Here is a 20,872-nt window from a genome sequence, read left to right on the forward strand (position 1 = left end):
GCTCAAAATTGGTTTAGCTATTTGGGGTCTTGGGGTCTTTTATGGTTCCATATACATTTTAGGTTTTTTTCCTATTTCTGTGAAAAATGTCATTAAAATTTTGATAGAGATTGCAATGAATCTGTGGATTGCTTTGGGTGGTGGCTTTGTCCATTTGTGTTGCTATAAAGGAATACCTGAGGCTGGTAATTTATGAAGAAAAGAGGTTTATTTGGCTCATAGTTCTGCAGGCTGTACAAGAAGCATAGTGATAACATCTGCTTCTGATGAGGGCATCTGGATGCTTTCATTCATGGTTGAAGGTGAAGAGGAGCCAGTGTGTGCAGAGATCACATGGCAAGAGAGGAAGCGAGAGAGAGAGGCAGGAGGCGACAGCCTCTTTTTCACAATTAGCTCTTATGGGAACTAACAGACTGAGAATGCACTCACTGTTTGCCTATAACATGATCTTATATCCCCATAGGGAGGGCATTAATCTATTCCTGAGGGATCTACCCTCATGACCCAAACACCTCCCATTAGGCCCCACCTCCATATTTGGGGATCAAATTTCAACATGAGATTTGGAGGAGACAAACATTCAAACTCTAGCAAGTAGTATAGAATTAATAATATTAATTCTTGCAATCCATGGACACAGGATATCTTTTCATTTATTTGTGTTTTCTTCTGTTTCTTTCATCAATGTTTTATAATTTTCAGTGTACAGGTATTTCACCTCCTTAGTTAAATTTATTCCAAAGTATTTTATTTTTTCTAGCTATTGTAAATGGGATTGTTTTCTTGATTTCTTTTTTTGAATGGTTTGTTATTAGTGTGTAGAAACCTGCTGATTTTTTTTTTTAATTATACTTTAAGTTTTAGGGTGCATGTGCACAATGTGCAGGTTAGTTACATATGTATACATGTGCCATGCTGGTGTGCTGCACCCATTAACTCGTCATTTAGCATTAGGTATATCTCCTAAAGCTATCCCTCCCCCCTTCCCCCACCCCACAACAGTCCCCAGAGTGTGATGTTCCCTTTCCTGAGTCCATGTGTTCTCATTGTTCAATTCCCACCTGTGAGTGAGGTGAGAATATGCGGCGTTTGGTTTTTTGTTCTTGCGATAGTTTACTGAGAATGATGATTTCCAATTTCATCCACATCCCTACAAAGGACATGAACTCATCATTTTTTATGGCTGCATAGTATTCCATGGTGTATATGTGCCACATTTTCTTAATCCAGTCTATCATTGTTGGACATTTCGCTTGGTTCCAAGTCTTTGCTATTGTGAATAGTGCCGCAATAAACATACATGTGCATGTGTCTTTATAGCAGCATGATTTATAATCCTTTGGGTATATACCCAGTAATGGGATGGCTGGGTCAAATGGTATTTCTAGTTCTAGATCCCTGAGGAATCACCACACTGACTTCCACAATGGTTGAACTAGTTTACAGTCCCACCAACAGCGTGAAAGTGTTCCTATTTCTCCACGTCCTTTCCAGGACCTGTTGTTTCCTGACTTTTTAATGATTGCCATTCTAACTGGTATGAGATGGTATCTCATTGTGGTTTTGATTTGCATTTCTCTGATGGCCAGTGATGGTGAGCATTTTTTCATGTGTTTTTTGGCTGCATAAATGTCTTCTTTTGAGAAGTGTCTGTTCATATCCTTCACCCACTTTTTGATGGGGTTGTTTGTTTTTTTCTTGTAAATTTGTTTGAGTTCATTGCAGATTCTAGATATTACCCCTTTGTCAGATGAGTAGGTTGCAAAAATTCTCTCCCATTTTGTAGGTTGCCTGTTCACTCTGATGGTAGTTTCTTTTGCTGTGCAGAAGCTCTTTAGTTTAATTAGATCTCATTTGTCAATTTTGGCTTTTGTTGCCATTGCTTTTGGTGTTTTAGACATGAAGTCCTTGCCCATGCCTATGTCCTGAATGGTAACGCCTAGATTTTCTTCTAGGGTTTTTATGGTTTTAGGTATAAGGTTTAAGTCTTTAATCCATCTTGAATTAATTTTTGTATAAGGTGTAAGGAAGGGATCCAGTTTCAGCTTTCTACATATGGCTAGCCAGTTTTCCCAGAACCATTTATTAAATAGGGAATCCTTTCCCCATTTCTTGTCTTTGTCAGGTTTGTCAAAGATCAGATAGTTGTAGATATGTGGCATTATTTTTGAGGGCTCTGTTCAGTTCCATTGATCTATATCTCTGTTTGGGTAACAATACCATGCTGTTTTGGTTACTGTAGCCTTGTAGTATAGTTTGAAGTCAGGTAGCATGATGCCTCCAGCTCTGTTCTTTTGGCTTAGGATTGACTTGGCGATGCGGGCTCTTTTTTGATTCCATATGAACTTTAAAGTAGTTTTTTCCAATTCTATGAAGAAAGTCATTGGTAGCTTGATGGGGATGGCATTGAATCTATAAATTACCTTGGGCAGTATGGCCCTTTTCATGATATTGATTCTTCCTACCCATGAGCATGGAATATTCTTCCATTTGTTTGTATCCTCTTTTATTTCCTTGAGCAGTGGTTTGTAGTTCTCCTTCAAGAGGTCCTTCACATCCCTTGTAAGTTGGATTCCTAGGTGTTTTATTCTCTTTGAAGCAATTGTCAATGGGTTGGCTCTCTGTTTGTCTGTTATTGGTGTATAAGAATGCTTGTGATTTTTGTACGTTGATATTGTATCCTGAGACTTTGCTGAAGTTGCTTATCAGCTTAAGGAGATTTTGGGCTGAGATGATGGGGTTTTCTAGATATACAATCATGTCATCTGCAAACAGGGACAATTTGACTTCCTCTTTTCCTAATTGAATATCCTTTATTTCCTTCTCCTGCCTAATTTCCCTGGCCAGAACTTCCAACACTATGTTGAATAGGAGTGGTGAGAGAGGGCATCCCTGTCTTGTGCCAGTTTTCAAAGGGAATGCTTCCAGTTTTTGCCCATTCAGTATGATATTGGCTGTGGGTTTGTCATAGATAGCTCTTATTATTTTGAGATACTTCCCATCAATGCCTAATTTATTGAGAGTTTTTAGCATGAAGCATTGTTGAATTTTGTCAAAGGTCTTTTCTGTCTATTGAGATAATCATGTGGTTTTTGTCTTTGGTTCTGTTTATACGCTGGATTACATTTATTGATTTGCATATATTGAACCAGCCTTGCATCCCAGGGAAGAAGCCCACTTGATCTTGGTGGATAAGCTTTTCGATATGCTGCTGGATTCTGTTTGCCAGTATTTTATTGAGGACTTTTGCATCAATGTTCATCAAAGATATTGGTCTAAAATTCTCTTTTTTGGTTGAGTCTCTGCCCGGCTTTGGTATCAGGATGATGCTGGCCTCATAAAATGAGTTAGGGAGGATTCCCTCTTTTTCTATTGATTGGAATAGTTTCAGAAGGAATGGTATCAGTTCCTCCTTGTACCTCTGGTAGAATTCGGCTGTGAATCCATCTGGTCCTGGACTCTCTTTGGTTGGTAAGCTATTGATTATTGCCACAATTTCAGATCCTGTTATTGGTCTATTCAGAGATTCAACTTCTTCCTGGTTTAGTCGTGGGAGGGTGTATGTGTCAAGGAATTTATCCATTCCTTCTAGATTTTCTAGTTTATTTGCGTAGAGGTGTTTGTAGTATTCTCTGATGGTAGTTTGTATTTCTGTGAGATTGGTGGTGATATCCCCTTTATCATTTTTTATTGCATCTATTTTATTCTTCTCTCTTTTCTTCTTTATTGGTCTTGCTAGTCGTCTATCCATTTTGTTGATCCTTTCAAAAAACCAGCTCCAGGATTCCTTACTTTTTGAAGGGTTTTTTGTGTCTCTATTTCCTTCAGTTCTGCTCTGATTTTAGTTATTTCTTGCCTTCTGCTAGCTTTTGAATGTGTTTGCTCTTGCTTTTCTAGTTCTTTTGTGATGTTAGGGTGTCAATTTTGGATCTTTCCTGGTTTCTCTTGTGGGAATTTAGTGCTATAAATTTCCCTCTACACACTGCTTTGAATGTGTGCCAGAGATTCTGGTATGTTGTGTCTTGGTTCTCGTTGGTTTCAAAGAACATTTTTATTTCTGCCTTCATTTCGTTATGTACCCAGTAGTCATTCAGGAGCAGGTTGTTCAGTTTCCATGTAGTTGAGCAGTTTTGAGTGAGTTTCTTAATCCTGAGTTCTAGTTTGATTGCACTGTCGTCTGAGAGACAGTTTGTTATAATTTCTGTTCTTTCACATTTGCTGAGGAGACTTTACTTCCAACTATGTGGTCAGTTTTGGAATAGGTGTGGTGTGGTGCTGAAAAAAATGTATATTCTGTTGATTTGGGGTGGAGAGTTCTGTAGATGTCTATTAGGTCCACTTGGTGCAGAGCTGAGTTCAATTCCTGGGTATCCTTGTTAACTTTCTGTCTCGTTGATCTGTCTAATGTTGACAGTGGGGTGTTAAAGTCTCCCATTATTATTGTGTGGGAGTCTAAGTCTCTTTGTAGGTCACTCAGGACTTGCTTTATGAATCTGGGTGCTCCTGTATTGGGTGCATATATATTTAGGATAGTTAGCTCTTCTTGTTGAATTGATCCCTTTACCATCATGTAATGGCCTTCTTTGTCTGTTTTGATCTTTGTTGGTTTAAAGTCTGTTTTATCAGAGACTAGGATTGCAACCCCTGCCTTTTTTTGTTTTCCATTTGCTTGGTGGATCTTCCTCCATCTTTTTAATTTGAGCCTATGTGTGTCTCTGCACGTGAGATGGGTTTCCTGAGTACAGCACACTGATGGGTCTTGACTCTTTATCCAATTTTCCAGTCTGTGTCTTTTAATTGGAGCATTTAGTCCATTTACATTTAAAGTTAATATTGTTATGTGTGAATTTGATCCTGTCATTATGATGTTAGCTGGCTATTTTGCTCATTAGTTGATGCAGTCTCTTCCTAGTCTCGATGGTCTTTACATTTTGGCATGATTTTGCAGCGGCTGGTACCAGTTGTTCCTTTCCATGTTTAGCGCTTCCTTCAGGAGCTCTTTTAGGGCAGGCCTCGTGGTGACAAAATCTCTCTGCATTTGTTTGTCTGTAAAGTATATTTCTCCTTCACTTATGAAGCTTAGTTTGGCTGGATATGAAATTCTGGGTTGAAAATTCTTTTCTTTAAGAATGTTGAATATTGGCCCCCATTCTCTTCTGGCTTGTAGAGTTTCTGCCGAGAGATCCGCTGTTAGTCTGATGGGCTTCCCTTTGTAGGTAACCCAACCTTTCTCTCTGGGTGCCCTTAACATTTTTTCCTTCATTTCAACTTTGGTGAATCTCTCAATTATGTGTCTTGGAGTTGCTCTTCTCAAGGAGTATCTTTGTGGCATTCTCTGTATCTCCTGAATCTGAATGTTGGCCTGCTTTGCTACATTGGGGAAGTTCTCCTGGATAATATCCTGTAGAGTGTTTTCCAACTTGGTTCCATTCTCCCTGTCACTGTCAGGTACACCAATCAGACATAGATTTGGTCTTTTCACATAGTCCCATATTTCTTGGAAGCTTTGTTCGTTTCTTTTTATTCTTTTTTCTCTAAACTTCTATTCTCGCTTCATTTCATTCATTTGATCTTCCATCACTGATACTCTTTCTTCCAGTTGATCAAATTGGCTACTGGGGCTTGTGCATTCGTCATTTAAGTACTTCTCTGCATTGGTTATTCTAGTTATCCATTCTTCTATTTTTTTTTCAAGGTTTTTAACTTCTTTGCCATGGGTTTGAACTTCCTCCTTTCGCTCAGAGTAGTTTGATCGTCTGAAGCCTTCTTCTCTCAACTCGTCAAAGTCATTCTCCATCCAGCTTTGTTCCATTGCTGGTGAGGAGCTGTGTTCCTTTGGAGGAGGAGAGGTGCTCTGATTGCTACAGTTTCCAGTTTTTCTGCTCTGTTTTTTCCCCATCTTTGTGGTTTTATCTACTTTTGGTCTTTGATGATGGTGATGTACAGATGGGTTTTTGGTGTTGATGTCCTTTCTGTTTGTTAGTTTTCCTTCTAACAGACAGGACCCTCAGCTGCAGGTCTGTTGAAGTTTGCTAGAGGTCCACTCCAGACCCTGTTTGCCTGGGTACCAGCAGTGGAGGCTGCAGAACAGCGGATTTTCATGAACTGCAATTGCTGCTGTCTGATCGTTCCTCTGGAAGTTTTGTCTCAGAGTACCCGGCCATGTGAGGTGTCAGTCTGCCCCTACTGTGGAGTGCCTCCCAGTTAGGCTGCTCGGGAGTCAGGGACCCACTTGAAGAGGCAGTCTGCCCATTCTCAGATCTCCAGCTGCATGCTGGGAGAACCACTGCTCTTTTCAAAGCTGTCAGACAGGGACATTTAAGTCTGCAGGGGTTACTGCTGTCTTTTTGTTTGTCTGTGCCCTGCCCCCAGAGGTGGAGCCTACAGAGACAGGCTGGCCTCCTTGAACTGTGGTGGGCTCCACCCAGTTCGAGCTTCCCAGCTGCTTTGTTTACCTAAGTGAGCCTGGGCAATGGCGGGCGCCCCTCCCTCAGCCTCACTGCCGCCTTGCAGTTTGATCTCAGACTGCTGTGCTAGCAATCAGTGAGACTCCATGGGCGTAGGACCCTCCAAGACAGGTGCGGGATATAATATCCTTGTGCACTGTTTTTTAAGCCCATTGGAAAAGCGCAGTATTGGGGTGGGAGTGAACTGATTTTCCAGGTGCCGTCTGTCACCCCTTTCTTTGACTAGGAAAGGGAACTCCCTGACCCCTTGCACTTCCTGAGTGAGGCAATGCCTCGCCCTGCTTTGGCTCACGCATGGTGCACTGCACCCACTGTCCTGCACCCACTGTCTGGCACTCCCTAGTGAGATGAATCCGGTACCTCAGATGGAAATGCAGAAATCACCCGCCTTCTGCGTTGCTCATGCTGGGAGCTGTAGACTGGAGCTGTTCCTATTCAGCCATCTTGGCTGCCACTTGAAACCTGCTGACTTTTGTATGTTGATTTTGTATCCTGCAACTTTATTGAATTTCTTTACTAGTTCTAACCGTTTTTGGTAGTCTTCAAGGTTTTCTTGTAAGATCATATCACCTGTAAACAGAGACAATTTAACTCATTTTTTCCCAATTTGGATACATTTTATTTCTTTTTCTTGCCTAATTGCTCTGGCTAGGACTTCTAGTACCATATTGAATAAAAGTGGTGACAGTGGGCATCCCTGTCTTAGTCCTGATCTTAGAGAAAAAGCTTTCAACTTCTCACTGTTGAAAAATGTTATCTACGGGATTATTGTATATGATCTTTATTGTATTGAGGTACATTCCTTCTATTTCTAATTTGTTGAATTTTTTTATCATAAAGGGATATTGAATTTTGTCAAATGCCTTTTCTGCATCTATTGAGATGATCACTATGGTTTTTGTCCTTCATATGTTATTGATTCATATATGTTGAACACTTCCTGCATCCCAAGGATAAATCCCACTTGATCTTGGTAAATGATCCATTTATTTATTTATTTATTTATTTATTTATTTATTTGAGATAGAGTCTTGCTCTGTTGCCCAGGCTGGAGTGCAGTGGTGCGATCTTGGCTCACTGCAAAGTCCCTCTCCCAGGTTCAAGTGATTCTTCTTCCTCAGCCTCCCAAGTAGCTGGGAGTACAGGCGTGGGCCACCACGCCCAGCTACTTTTTAGTATTTTTAGTAGAGACAGGGTTTTAACATGTTGGCCAGTCTGGTCTCAAACTCCTGACCTCGGGTGATCCACCAGCTTTGGCCTCCCAAAGTGATTAATGATCCTTTTAACATGCTGCTGAATTCAGTTTGCCAGTATTTTGTTGAGAACTTTTATAACTATGCTCAGCAGGGATATTGACTTGTAACTTTTTTTCTCATGGTGGCCTTGTCTGACTTTGGTATCAGGGTATTGCTGGCCTTGTAAAATGACTCTGGAAGTTGTCCCTCTGTCATAGTCTGTTCAGGCTCCTATAGCAAAATACTTTAGACTGGGCGATTAATAAACAATAGAAATATATTGCTTATAGTTCTGGATGCTAGGAAGTCCAAAATCAAGATGTCAGCAGATTTGATGTCTGGTAAGAACTTGCTCTGCTTTAAAGATGGTGCCTTTTGTCGCATTCTGACATGGCAGAAGGGGCAAACATGATCCCTCCATCTCTTTTTTAAGGGCACTACTTCCATTCACAAGGGCAGAGCCCTCATGACTTAACCACGTCCCCAAAGGCCCTACCTCTTAATACTATCACATTGGGATTACATTTAAATGTATAAATTTTCAGGGAAGCCAACATTCAGACCATAGCACCCTTCTATTTAATTTTTTGGAAGAGTTTGAGAAGGATTGTTATTAGTTCTTCTTTAAATGTTAAGTAAAATTCAGCAATGAAGCCATCAGGTTTTGAGCTTTTCTTTAATGGAAGACTTTTTATCACTGATTCAATCTCCTTACTCATTATTCTGTTCAGATTTTCTATTTCCTCAAGATTTAGTCTTAATAGGTTATATATGTCCAATAATTATCAATTTTTTCTAGGTTATACAATTTGTAGGCATATAATTGCACATAGCAGTGTCTAATGATACTGTGTATTTCTACGGTATAATATCAATTGTAATGTCTCCTCTTTTATTCCTAATTCTATTTATTTGAGTCTTTTTATCTTAGCTAGTCTAGCTAATGGTTTGTTAGTTTCTTTTCTGTTTGCAAAAAAACAGCTCTTAGTTTATCTTTTCCATTGTTTTCTAGTATCTATTTCATTTATTTCTGATCTGATCATTTCCTTCCTTTTACTAATTTTGTGATTGGTTTATTCTTTTTTTGTAGTTCCTTGAGGTGTAACATTAGGTTATGTATTTCTACTTTTTTGATGTAGGTATTTATTGCCATAAAAGTCTCTCTTTGAACTCTTTTGCTGCATCTATAAAATTTGGTATATTGCATGTCCATTTTCATTTGTCTCAAGATATTTTTCAATTTCTATTTTAATTTCTTCTTTGATCCATTGGTTATTTAGAAGCATGTTGCTTATTTTCCACATATTTGTGAATTTTCTGAAATTTCTTCTCTTACTGATTTCTAGTTTCATACCATTATCATTGGAAAAGCTACTTGATATGCTTCTATCCTCTTAAATTTGCTAAGACATGTTTTATAGCCAAACATATGATCTATCCTGGAGAATATTGCAATGCACTTGAGAAGAATGTGTGTTCTGCTGCTATTGTATGGAATATTCTATAAATGTCTATTAGGTCCATTTGGTCTAAAGTGTAGTTCAAGTTCAATGTTTCCTTATTGATTTTTCTGTCTGGATGATCTATCCATTGTTGAAAGTAGGGTATTTAAGTCCCCTGCTATTACTGTATTGCAATCCATCTCTCTCTTCAGATTTATTAATATATTTGCCTCATATATTTAGGTGCTCCAATGTTGGAACATATATATTTACAATTGTTACATATTTGATGACCCCTTTATTATTGTATATTGACTTCCATTGTCTCCTTTTACAGCTTCTGACTTAAAGTCTATTTTATCTGATATAAGTATAGCTACTCTCATGCTCTTTTGGTTTCCATTTGCATGGAATATTTTTTTCCATCCTTTTACTTTCATTTCGTGTGTGTCCTTACAAGTGAAGTGAGTTTCTTGTAGGGTGTGTATATTTGGTCTTCTTTTCTTATCCATTCAGCCACGCTGTGTCTTTTGATTGGGTAATTTACTCCATTTACATTCAAGGTAATTAATGATAGGTAAAAACTTTCTACTTCCATTTTGTTAATTGTTTTCTGGTTGTTTTATAGATCCTTTGTTTCTTTTTTCTCCCTTGATGTCTTCTTTTGTGATTAGATGATTTTCTCCAATGGTATGCTTTGATTCCTTTTTATCTTTTATGTATCTACTATAATTTTTTGCTTTGTGGCTACCAAGAGGCTTACATAAAACATCTTATAGTCGTAACAGGCAATTTTAAGCTAATAAGAAGTTAATGTTAACTACATAAAATAACTACACTTTTACTTTACCCACTCCCACATTCTGTTTTTGAGGTCTCAATTTACATTTTTTATACTGTATATCCCTTAAAAATTATTGTGACTATTATTATTTTTAATACTTCTGTTTTTTAACCTTCATACTAAAGATATAAGTGATTTACATACCACCATTACAGTTTTATAGTGTTCTGAATTTGACTGTGTACTTAATTTTACCAGTATGCTTTATTCTTTCATATGTTGTGTTACTATTAATAATTAGCATCCTTTTTGCTCTGCATGAAGAATTCCCTTTAGCATTTCCTGTAAGAGAGATCATGTGGTATGAACTCACTCAGCTTTTGTTTATCTGGAAAAGTTTTCATCATTCTTTTATTTCTGAAGGACAGCTTTGCTGGGTATAGTATTTTTAGTTGATAGGGCTTTTTTTTCCCTTCAGCACTTTTAATATATTATCCCAATATTTCTTGGCCTGCAGTGTTTCTGCTGAGGAATCCACTGATAGCCTTTTAGGAATTCCTTTATAGATGATTTGCTTCTTTCCTCTTGCTGTTTTCAGTGTCTTCTTTTTATTTTTGATTTTTGAGTTTGATTGTAATATGTCTTGCAGTCTTGTTTGGCTTGAGTCTAATCAGAGTCCTTTGACCTTCTTGTACCTGGATATTTGTTTCTCAGATTTAATTTATTTTCTGTTATTATTTCTTTAAATAAACTTATAAATTTCTCTCTCTCTTTCTTCTCCTTTAACTCCTATAACTTGAACATTTGCTTTTTTGATACTGTTCCATAAATCCCATAAGCTTTCATCATTCCTTTTCATTCTTTTTTCCTTTTTCTCTTCTTGCTGCATATTTTCAAATAATTGTCTTTGAGTTTGCAGGTTCTTTCTTCTGTTTATCAATTCTGCTGTCAATGCTCTCTATTGCATTTTATAATTTAGTTCATTGTATTTTTCAGCTCCAGAATTTGATTACTTTTTCATAATTTCAATCTCTGTTAAATTTCTTGTTCTGGTCATTTATTGTTTTCTTGATTTCAATGAATTATTTCTCTGTATTTTATTGAAGTTTGCTATACAACTATTATTTTGAATTATTTATCAGGCAGTTTATATATCTCTATTTCTTTAGTGTCAGTTACTCATGTTTTATTTTCTTCCATTGGTGATGACATGTTTCCCTGATTATTCTTGATCTTTGTGGCCATTTGCTGGTGTGTGCTCATTTTAAGAAGTGGAGACTTATTCCAATCTTTGCAAACTAGCTTTGTTTGGGAAATCCTTCACCAGTCAGCATGTCCAGAGATTCTGGGCAGTCCATCTAGCGTGGCCTGTTGGCATACTTGCTGCTGGAGTCCTTGGGCAAGTGGGCCTTGTGCCTGGGTTAGCAAGTGGGCAGACCTGGTGCCTGGGTCCATAAGGTTGAGCTTGGATCCTGGATCCACTGAGATAGATGTATTGATTGGGTCTGCAGAGGTGAGCTTGGAGCCTAGGTTCAAGGGCAGATCTAGAGCCTATATCCATTGGGGGTGGCCTGAAGCCTGGTTCCATAGTAGCTGATCTGACACTAGGGTGAGCCTTAAGCCTGAGTCTGTAGGGCTGGCTAGGCCCTGGAATGCGTCTGGAGCCTGGGTCCACTAGGATGAGCCCAGAGCCTGTGTCCATGGGGGCTGACCTGGCACTGGGGTAGACCTGTATCCTGAGTTCATGGAGTTTGGGTCTATGGGGGCTGGCCTAGAACCTGGGTATTTAGGAGTAGTCCTGGAGCCCAGGTCCATGAGGGTCAGCTTAGCACTGAGGTTGGCTGGGACAAATCTGGCCCTTACATCTGCTGGAACATGGGACTGCAGGGGCCAGCCTGGAGTGTGGGGCCACAGGGATCAGCCTGGCACTAGGCAGGACTAAAACCTGTGTCTGTGGTATCAGCCTTGTGCCTGAGATGTACTGACTTGGCACTGAGGTGGGCCTAAGGTGTCAGGCTGTGTGGGCTGATGTGGCTTTGGGCTGATCTTAAACTAGGGCAGGCCTGTAGCTTGGAGCTGCAGGAGCTAGCCTTATCCTGGGCAGGCCTGGAACCTATATCTGCAGGCCAGCCTGAAGGCTGAGTGCTGGCCTGATGATTAGGACTGTAGGGGTTGGCCTAGTTCTGAGATAGGCATGAAGGCTGATGCTATGGGGCCCAGCCTGATGCTGGGTTGGGGGGCATCCAGAGCCTGAGACCACTGGGACTGGTCTGACCCTGGAGTAAACCTGAAGACGGAGTCTTCAGGGCAGGCCTGGAGCCTGATCTGTGAGGGCTGGCCTGGCACTATGGTGAGCTCAAAGTCTGAGGCATGGGGGCCAGCTAGATGTTGGGGTCAGACTAGAGCATAGGGATGTTAGGGTTGGCCTGGAGATTGAGACTGGAGAGCAAACCTGGAGCCTGGGAATGTAGGATCTGGCTTGGTGTCAGTGAGAGGTGACAGCGTGCTGGTAGTCCTCATGGCCCTCGCTGGCTCTGGGCGCCTCCTCTGCCTGGGCTCCCACTTTGGCGGCACTTGAGGAGCCCTTCCGCCCACCGCTGCACTGTGGGAGCCCCTTTCTGGGCTGGCCAAGGCTGGGGCCGGCTCCCTTAGCTTGTAGGGAGGTGTGGAGGGAGAGGCGTGAGCGGGAACCGGGGCTGCCCGCGGTGCTTGCGGGCCAGCTGGAGTTCCGGGTAGGCGTGGGCTTGGCGGCCCCACACTCAGAGCAGCCAGCGGGCCCTGCTGGCCCAGGGCAATGAGGGGCTTAGCACCCGGGCCAGCAGCTGCAGAGGGTGTACTGGGTTCCCCAGCAGTGCCAGCCCACCGGCTCTGCGCTTGATTTCTCACTGGGCCTTAGCTGCCTTCCCACGGGGCAGGGCTGGGGACCTGCAGCCCACCATGCCTGAGCCTCCCACCCCCTCTGTGGGCTCCTGTGCAGCCCCAGCCTCCCCGGTGAGCGCCGCCCCCTGCTCCAGGGCGCCCAGTCCCATCGACCACCCAAGGGCTGAGGAGTGAGGGCGCATGGCGCTGGACTGGCAGGCAACTCCACCTGCAGCCCTGGTGCGGGATCCACTGGGTGAAGCCAGCTGGGCTCCTCAGTCTGGTGGGGACGTGGAGAACATTTATGTCTAGCTCAGGGATTGTAAATACACCAACTGGCACTCTGTATCTAGCTCAAGGTTTGTAAACACACCAATTAGCACCCTGTGTCTAGCTCAGGATTTGTGAATGCACCAATCGACACTCTGTATCTAGCTACTCTGGTGGGGACTTCTTGTTGTGTTGACACTCTGTATCTAGGTAATCTGGTGGGGAAGTGGAGAAACTTTGTGTCTAGCTCAGGGATTGTAAATGCACCAATCAGTGCCCTGTCAAAACAGACCACTCAGCTCTACCAATCAGCAGGATGTGGATGGGGCCAGATAAGAGAATAAAAGCAGGCTGCCCGAGTTAGCAGTGGCAACCCACTTGGGTCCCCTTCCACACTGTGGAAGCTTTGTTCTTTCACTCTTTGCAATAAATCTTGCTACTGCTCATTCTTTGGGTCCACACTGCTTTTATGAGCTGTAACACTCACCGTGAAGGTCTGCAGCTTCACTCCTGAAGCCAGCGAGACCACCAGCCTACTGGGAGGAATGAACAACTCCAGATGCGCTGCCTTAAGAACTGTAACACTCACCGCGAAGGCCTGCAGCTTCACTCCTGAGCCAGCGAGACCACGAACCCACCAGAAGGAAGAAACTCTGAACACATCCGAACATCAGAAGGAACAAACTCCGGATGCGCCAACTTAAGAGCGGTAACACTCACCGCAAGGGTCCGCAGCTTCATTCTTGAAGTCAGTGAGACCAAGAACCCAATTCCAGACACATCAGGATGGGCCTAGAATCTGGGGCTGTGGGGGCCTTCCCAGTGCTGGGTTTTATCGGTGGGCCCAGTATTGGGGTTTGAGGTGAAATCTGATGCTTATTTTCCTCATCTTCCCCGAAGTGAAAGGTATCTTTCTGTGGACTGTGCTGCCTGGTATGGAGGTAAGGGTAATGTGGGTAATGTAAAGTTGTCCTTCCTATCCTCTTTAATGTGTCTTTTCTCATTTCTATGCTACACTCAGGTGTTATAATCTCTCACTTGGTTTTCTTCACTCTTGTGAAGGTATTTTTATGCATGGATAGTTTTTCAAATTAATGTTTCTGTGGAGAGACTGGCACTGGAAAGTTCTTTTCTGCCATCTTGCTGATTAAGACACAATACTTTTCAAATACAAAAATTAATAACCATAAGTAAAATGTAAATATACTTGAACAATTTTTTTTTTTTTTTTTTTTTTTTTTTTTTTTTTAGGTGGAATCTCGCTCTGTCGCCCAGGCTGGAGTGCAGTGGTGAGATCTCGGCTCACTGCAAGCTCCACCTCCTGGGTTCACGCCATTCTCCTGCCTCAGCCTCCCCAGTAGCTGGGACTACAGGTGCCCACCACCATGCCCGGCTAATTTTTTGTAGTTTTTAGTAGAGACAGGGTTTCACCGTGTTAGCCAGGATGGTCTCGATCTCCTGACCTCATGATCCACCCATCTTGGCCTCCCAAAGTGCTGGGATTACAGGCGTGAGCCATCATGCCCGGCCACATACTACATAAAGTTTGAGCTTAAAAATAAAATAGAATTATAATTTTTTAATGTGTACTTAGTCCATCAATGATGTCATCACTGAGCTGTGTAAAGCTTTCCAGTGCTGAAAACCTCTTTCTGAATCTATGCCAGTTAAGAGAATGATAAAGATCTTGTTATAAATTGCTCTTAAATATTTTTCTCTAATCCACTGCCATGGTTTTAATGTGTCCCCCAAAGTTCATGCATTGGAAGCTTAATCCTCAGTGCAAGTATGTTGAGAGGTGGGAACTTTAAGAGGTGATTAGGCCATGAGAGCACCAGTCTCATGAATGATGAATGCCATTATAACAGGAACCTGTTCCTTATAAAAGGACAAGTTCAGCCCCCCTTTGCTCTCTCTCCCCTGTGCCTTCTGCCATGGGATGATGCAGCAAGAAGGCCTTCACCAGATGCCAGTGCCTCAATCTTGGACTTCTCAACCTCCAGAACTGTGAGCCAATACATTTCTGTTCATTATAAATGACCCAGTCTCAGGTATTATGTTGTAGCAGTACAAAATAGAGTAAGACACCCATTATCTACAAACAATCCTATCTCTTGGTTAATAACTTTGAGGAGATTTTTTTGGGGGGACAAGGTTACATTTCTTTGCAAGAACAGTTTTTTAAATTTTTTAATTGCTATGGTTTGAATGTTTGTATCCCTCAAAAATTCGTGTTGAAACATAATTCCAATTGTAAAAAGTAAAGTAGAGGTTGCTCTTCAAAAAGACTTTCCTCCCCATCTAATTAGGAATAAATAGTGACTTCACTTAGAAGCAAATTTATTCAAAGATCTGTGCTAACATTCTTAGATATCTGCTAGCCGTAATAAAGAAATCAATGTACTTTGTGTTCTTCACTCCCACAATTTAGCCTAAATATTTGCCCTGGCATGCTTATACTGGTCCAAGCAAGTGTTAGGTCATCGCCTGTTCCTCTTCTTTATTTGGAGGTGTTTTTTACCTTTCTCAGCATTCCACAAGTTGCCTCCTCCTTCCTTTGTTCTCCACTGCCTTTGCCTCTTTTAAAAAGTTCTAAGTTGCTAGCCAATTGGGACAAATACAGAATATGAGGTCCCGTTCCAGCCAATGGAAACTGGACACAGCAGTAGGGTGGATGCATGAGGTTATAAATAACCTTGTCTCCTTTGTTCGGTGTACTCTCATGGCAAAACTGCTGGTGAGTGTACCCTTTCTGCAGAAAGTAAAAATGGCCTTGCTGAGAAAATTAAATTTATGTTCAAGTGCTATTTCTTTACAGCACTGGGAAACAAGCATTTCTAAGTGCAACAGTATTAAGAGGTGGGGTCTTTAGAAGGTGATTAGTTCATGAGGGCTCCATTCTCATGGATGGGATTAGTGCCCATAAAAAGGGGCTTGAAGGAGTGAGTTCTCCCTATTTAGCCCTTTATTGCCCTTCTGCCCTTTCATCATATGAGCATGCAACAACAGGACCACCTGTGGAGCAGAGAGCAAACTTTCACCAGATAAGAAATCTGCTGGCACCTTGATCTTTGATATCCTGGACTTCAGAACTGTGAAAAGTAAATTTCTATTATTTATAAATTATCTAGTCTTAGATATTTTGTTACAGCATCCTGTAACAAATGGATTAAGTAACAAACTTTTTTTTTTTTTTTTTTTTTTGCTTCAAAGAAAGTATTTCTGGTTTGTCTTTATTTTTCCATCTCATCTTCCATAAATGAAGATTCTAATACAGACACCTTATTAATACCAATAGTGTTCCATTCATGTCCATGTGTTGGAAAGTCTTTGGGATAGATAATAATTATTCTTGTATTAGAAGCTTTGCTTTGTTTTCTTTTTTCTTGAGGATTATAAAGGCATATAAGACAGCTTTCTAAACACAGTCACCTATATGTGATTCCCAAATTTTAATGAAACATGTCTCTGGTATGTCTCAGAACATAAATGTTTCAGATTTCAGATTTTTTTTAACTTCAAACTAACAGTATCATACCAACAGAAATACCAGTATTCTAGTACCTTTGAAAACAGCATGGAATATCAGAGTGGTGGAACATTGAAAACTGGTATTGTAAGTCACTCTTCTGTGGGCAACGGGGAGCCAATAAAGATGTTTAAACAAGGAAATCACAAAGATGTATAGACACAGATGTACTCTGTTAGAGTTGTAGGAGTTGTAGAGAGTATTAAGCCCACCTCCCTCTGTCCCTCTGTCGAAAGGTCAGCAACTTCAGCATGAGTCACCAACAATGCACATAGGAAGTTGATTAATGAGGAAAGAAGAGATTGGAGAAAGGCATGGAGGACATCTATTATTCTCCCTTCATCATTCATTCACTCTCTTTTTAAAGTAAAAATAGTTATCTGAACCTCTTTTGAAGAATCGCCTGTACCCCCAGTAGCTCATTTAGTTTGGGTGGGTTTGACTTCCTCTTCAACTTCAGGGATGGTTGGAAATGACTGGTTCAAGCATTAAGCATATATCTCAAATCTGGCAAAATTTCTGAGGCCCAGAATTTCTGCTTGTGTGGGGGAAAAGAGCGCTTTATTTCCAGTTAGACTGCTTGAGTCATTGTGTAATGAAGGGGTGAGCTCTGAGTCACCAGAAAAAGTTTGAGGACAAAGGCAAAACAGTGGGAGATGGAGCTGGAGGCTACAAAAGAAATAAAAAATCAATATTAACTGAGCTTCTATACAGCTAAGACTGAAGGCAGTTCTCTTGAAATTTTCAATTGTGTGGGCTAATCAATTCTTTTGTCTTTTTTCCTGTTAAACCAGCTTGAATCAAGTCTTCTGCCACTTGCAACAGAAATAATCCTAAGTGATATTAAGGAAAAAACAGGAAGCCATCCATCAGGATTGAGGAAATGGTAGGAAGAAAGAGACTCATTGGAGAGAAGTCACAAAGGAAAGTTTTAATCTCTCATCTTACAGGGGTATTATCCATGCTAAATATCACACAAATTGCTACCCCCTCCCTAATATAAGTTAAGCATTATAATATCTGTAATATCTGACTCATAGTGTGGGCCCAGATGCCAGACAAACGGGTTCAAATTTAGTTTACTCAGTTTCTGCCATTTAAGATCTGTGCATTCTTGGGCAAGTTACTTTCTGTTCTCTAATTTCAATTTCTTCCTTTACAAAATGGTCATAGTACCTACAACTTGAGTTACTATAAGGATTAAATATCACATTACGTAATGCCATGTATATGGTTATGGTAACCACTTAATTCAATTACTATTATTGATGTTTTTCCTTTTCCCAAGCTTACTGGAGATATAACTGGGGGAAATAATTTGTTGGAGGTGAAACTACCAATCTTTCCTGCTTCACCATCTATCTTTACCTCCTCCTCTTCATTTTAATAGAAGTGATGACCCTTAATGAAAGATGCAACCCTTCTCTCCTGTCCAAGCGTGACCTTTCCTCTTTTCTTCTTTATCACACATTCTCTCAACTCCTTAGGAATTTTTCTCTACCAATTATTTCTTTTTGTCTTCTTGTTTCCCCTCCACTGGGAATTGTCCCCATAGTCTTAGTTCATTTTGTGTTGCTATAAGGGAATACCTGAAGCTGGATAATTTATAAAGAAACAAGTTTATTTGGCTCATAATTCTGGATGGCTGGAAAATTCAAGGTTGGGCATATGCATTAGGTGATGGCTACAGGCTGCTTCCACTCATGGTGGAAGATGAAGTGCAGAGATAACATGATGAGAAATGAAGCAAGGAGGTAGGGAGGTGCCGGGTTCTTTTTAACAACTAGCTTTTGGAGAGTGAGAATTTATTCACTTCTGAGGGAGGCCATCAGTCTATTACTCATGAGGGATCTACTGCCATGACCCAACACTTCCCATTAGGCCCCACTTCTAACACTGGATCAAATTTCAACATGAGGTTTAGAGGGGACAAGCATCCAAACTATAGCACCCATTTTATAAAAAACACGTCCATACTAAAACTAACCCCTCTTTGACTCTCTATCCATAGTTTTCAATGTGTGATCTGAAGAGCTTCTGTATCAGAATCACCTGGATGCTTGTTTAAAACACAGAGTTCAGGCTCCACTCAGCTATAGTAAGACATATTGGTGCTCCTGTACCTACATTCTAACAAATAAGCCAAGTGATTATGATGTACCATAAAGTTGGAGAAAACTGTTCTCTATTGGGCTCTCCATGGTACCTGGCAATCCTCTGGCTACCTAGCTGTGACCCTCTCTCTTGTGTATACTGTGGGTATTTTACTTTCTCACATTCCTCAAATTGTCAACAGCACCAATCACTACCCCTTTAACTCATACTCTGATTTTGCGGGAAAAAAAAAAAGAAAAAAGCCCCATGAATCTCCATGCCATGAATGTATTTCACCCATGCCTATTCTTTCTTATTTCCCTCCTATAAACATGGAAAATACATACTTTTTCTTTCTGAAGCTAATTATGCCACTTAAGCTCATTTCTGATTTTATCCTGCCCTCCTAAGCACTTCATCAGATCTATTATCCTGTCTCTCCTTATCTGGAAACTTATTTCTATCAACATTTAAACATATATACAAGCTTCTCTCATCTTCAAAAGACAATTCTCCCTTAATTTCATGAACCAAACACCTCCAGCTACTGCATTTTTTTCATTCCCTCTTCTCAGCTAAGCTTCTTAAAGATGTCTACACTTACTTCCCACTTGCATTCCATTTCTGCCCCACTATTAGATTAGGATCCCACTATTTCACTGAGACTGCTCTCATGTAACTAACAGAAGATTACTTTGTTGTTAAATCCATTGGACACTGGATCTTACATTACTTGGCTTCTCAATTCCATTCGACACTATTGTCCATTCTTTTTTTTTAAAAAAACATTTTTTCTCTTGGCTTCCTTGATACCTAAGTACCTTATAATCTACATATTCAAAATTAACTTGGTAATTTCTGCTCGACCTCCTTCCCAGGTGCATGGCATCATCTGCAAGTTGTCCAAGCCAGAAACGTAGAGTAGTCATCCTTGACTCCTTCCTCCTTCTCACTTGTTAACTACCTCTTACATGTTTCATAGCTGGATTGCTGCAACAGCCTCCTAATGGCCCTTTCTCCAGTTTTGCTCCCATCCAATCCAGAGTAATACTCTGGAGGGAAAGATCACAGTTATACCGGCCACTAGATTCTAAATATTTGCTGTAGGTAAGTTTGAAATTAGGCACCAAGCTTCCTGACAACCAAGACAAAATTGAAGGAAAAGTAATCTTCATACTTCTTAATGCTTGCTCTAATTCTAACACTCTAAACCAAATTTCTCAGGAGGAGATTTACAAAGGAAGCAATAAATGATGTAATGAACAATGGCTCAACAACATTCCTATGATATATCCTATAATTTCATTTGGCAAGTATTTATGGAGTACTTACTACAAGCCAGGCACCGTGCTCACCACTGGGGATAAAACAGTGAATGTGGTTGTTTCTTATCTAATCTCATTATTAAAACTGAGTTTTTACATAATATTAAATGCAATCCTCTGAAGACAATTTGGCTGGGAAAGGGCTTATTTCCCCGAGCCATCTCTGCCTGGTAGTTTAAAACCAGGGTCAAAATAACAGCTACTCAGTGTTCCCCTGCTTCCTGCAACCACCCTAACACCCCCATCCACACGGTCCTACCCTGGGTCAGGACTTCCAGTCTCTCTCTCTTTGTCTCTTTTTTTTTTTTTGAGATGGAATCTCACTTTGCCGCCTAGGCTGGAGTGCAGTGGCACAATCTCGGCTCACTGCAACCTCTGCCCCCAGGTTCAAGCGATTCTCCTGCCTCAGCCTCTCGAGTAGCTGGGATTACAGATGTGTGCCACCAAACCCGGCTAATTTTTGTATTTTTGGTAGAGACAGCATTTCACCATGTTGCCCAGGCTGGTTTCAAACTCCTGACCCCAGGTGATCTGCCTGCCTCAGCCTCCCAAAGTGCTGGGATTACAGGCGTGAGCCACCATGCCCGGCCCAGCCTCTTTTAAATTGCAGCTCACTGCCACTACTACCACACACAAAATATGTCTGGACTCCCCATGGTTTGTCTCACATGTGTTGACAAACAGTGCTTTTAACAACCACATGAAATCTGCTATTTTCCACCCTCACTTACTCTGGTTTCTTTTGGAGATCTGCTGCTAAGTTTTTCCCCACACTCCCCCTCCAACACAACACGTGAGCCCTCACAGGACCATTGCTGTATTAGTCTGTTTTCACACTGCTATAAAGATACTACAATTTATAAACAA

At 40.9% G+C, this 20,872-nt stretch overlaps 1 protein-coding gene and 1 long non-coding RNA gene across 2 annotated transcripts in view; one reads left to right on the forward strand and one right to left on the reverse strand.

Annotated features, from left to right (window-relative positions):
- The window catches only part of LOC100447686 (neuroblastoma breakpoint family member 12), a 2,265,351-nt gene that overhangs the window by 622,220 nt on the left and 1,622,259 nt on the right, over positions 1-20,872 (forward strand).
- The window catches only part of LOC129058944 (uncharacterized), a 33,266-nt gene that overhangs the window by 10,131 nt on the left and 2,263 nt on the right, over positions 1-20,872 (reverse strand). The window lies entirely within an intron of this gene.

The sequence above is a fragment of the Pongo abelii genome, chromosome 1, assembly GCF_028885655.2.
Source record: "Pongo abelii isolate AG06213 chromosome 1, NHGRI_mPonAbe1-v2.0_pri, whole genome shotgun sequence".
NCBI classification, from domain to species: Eukaryota; Metazoa; Chordata; class Mammalia; order Primates; family Hominidae; genus Pongo; species Pongo abelii.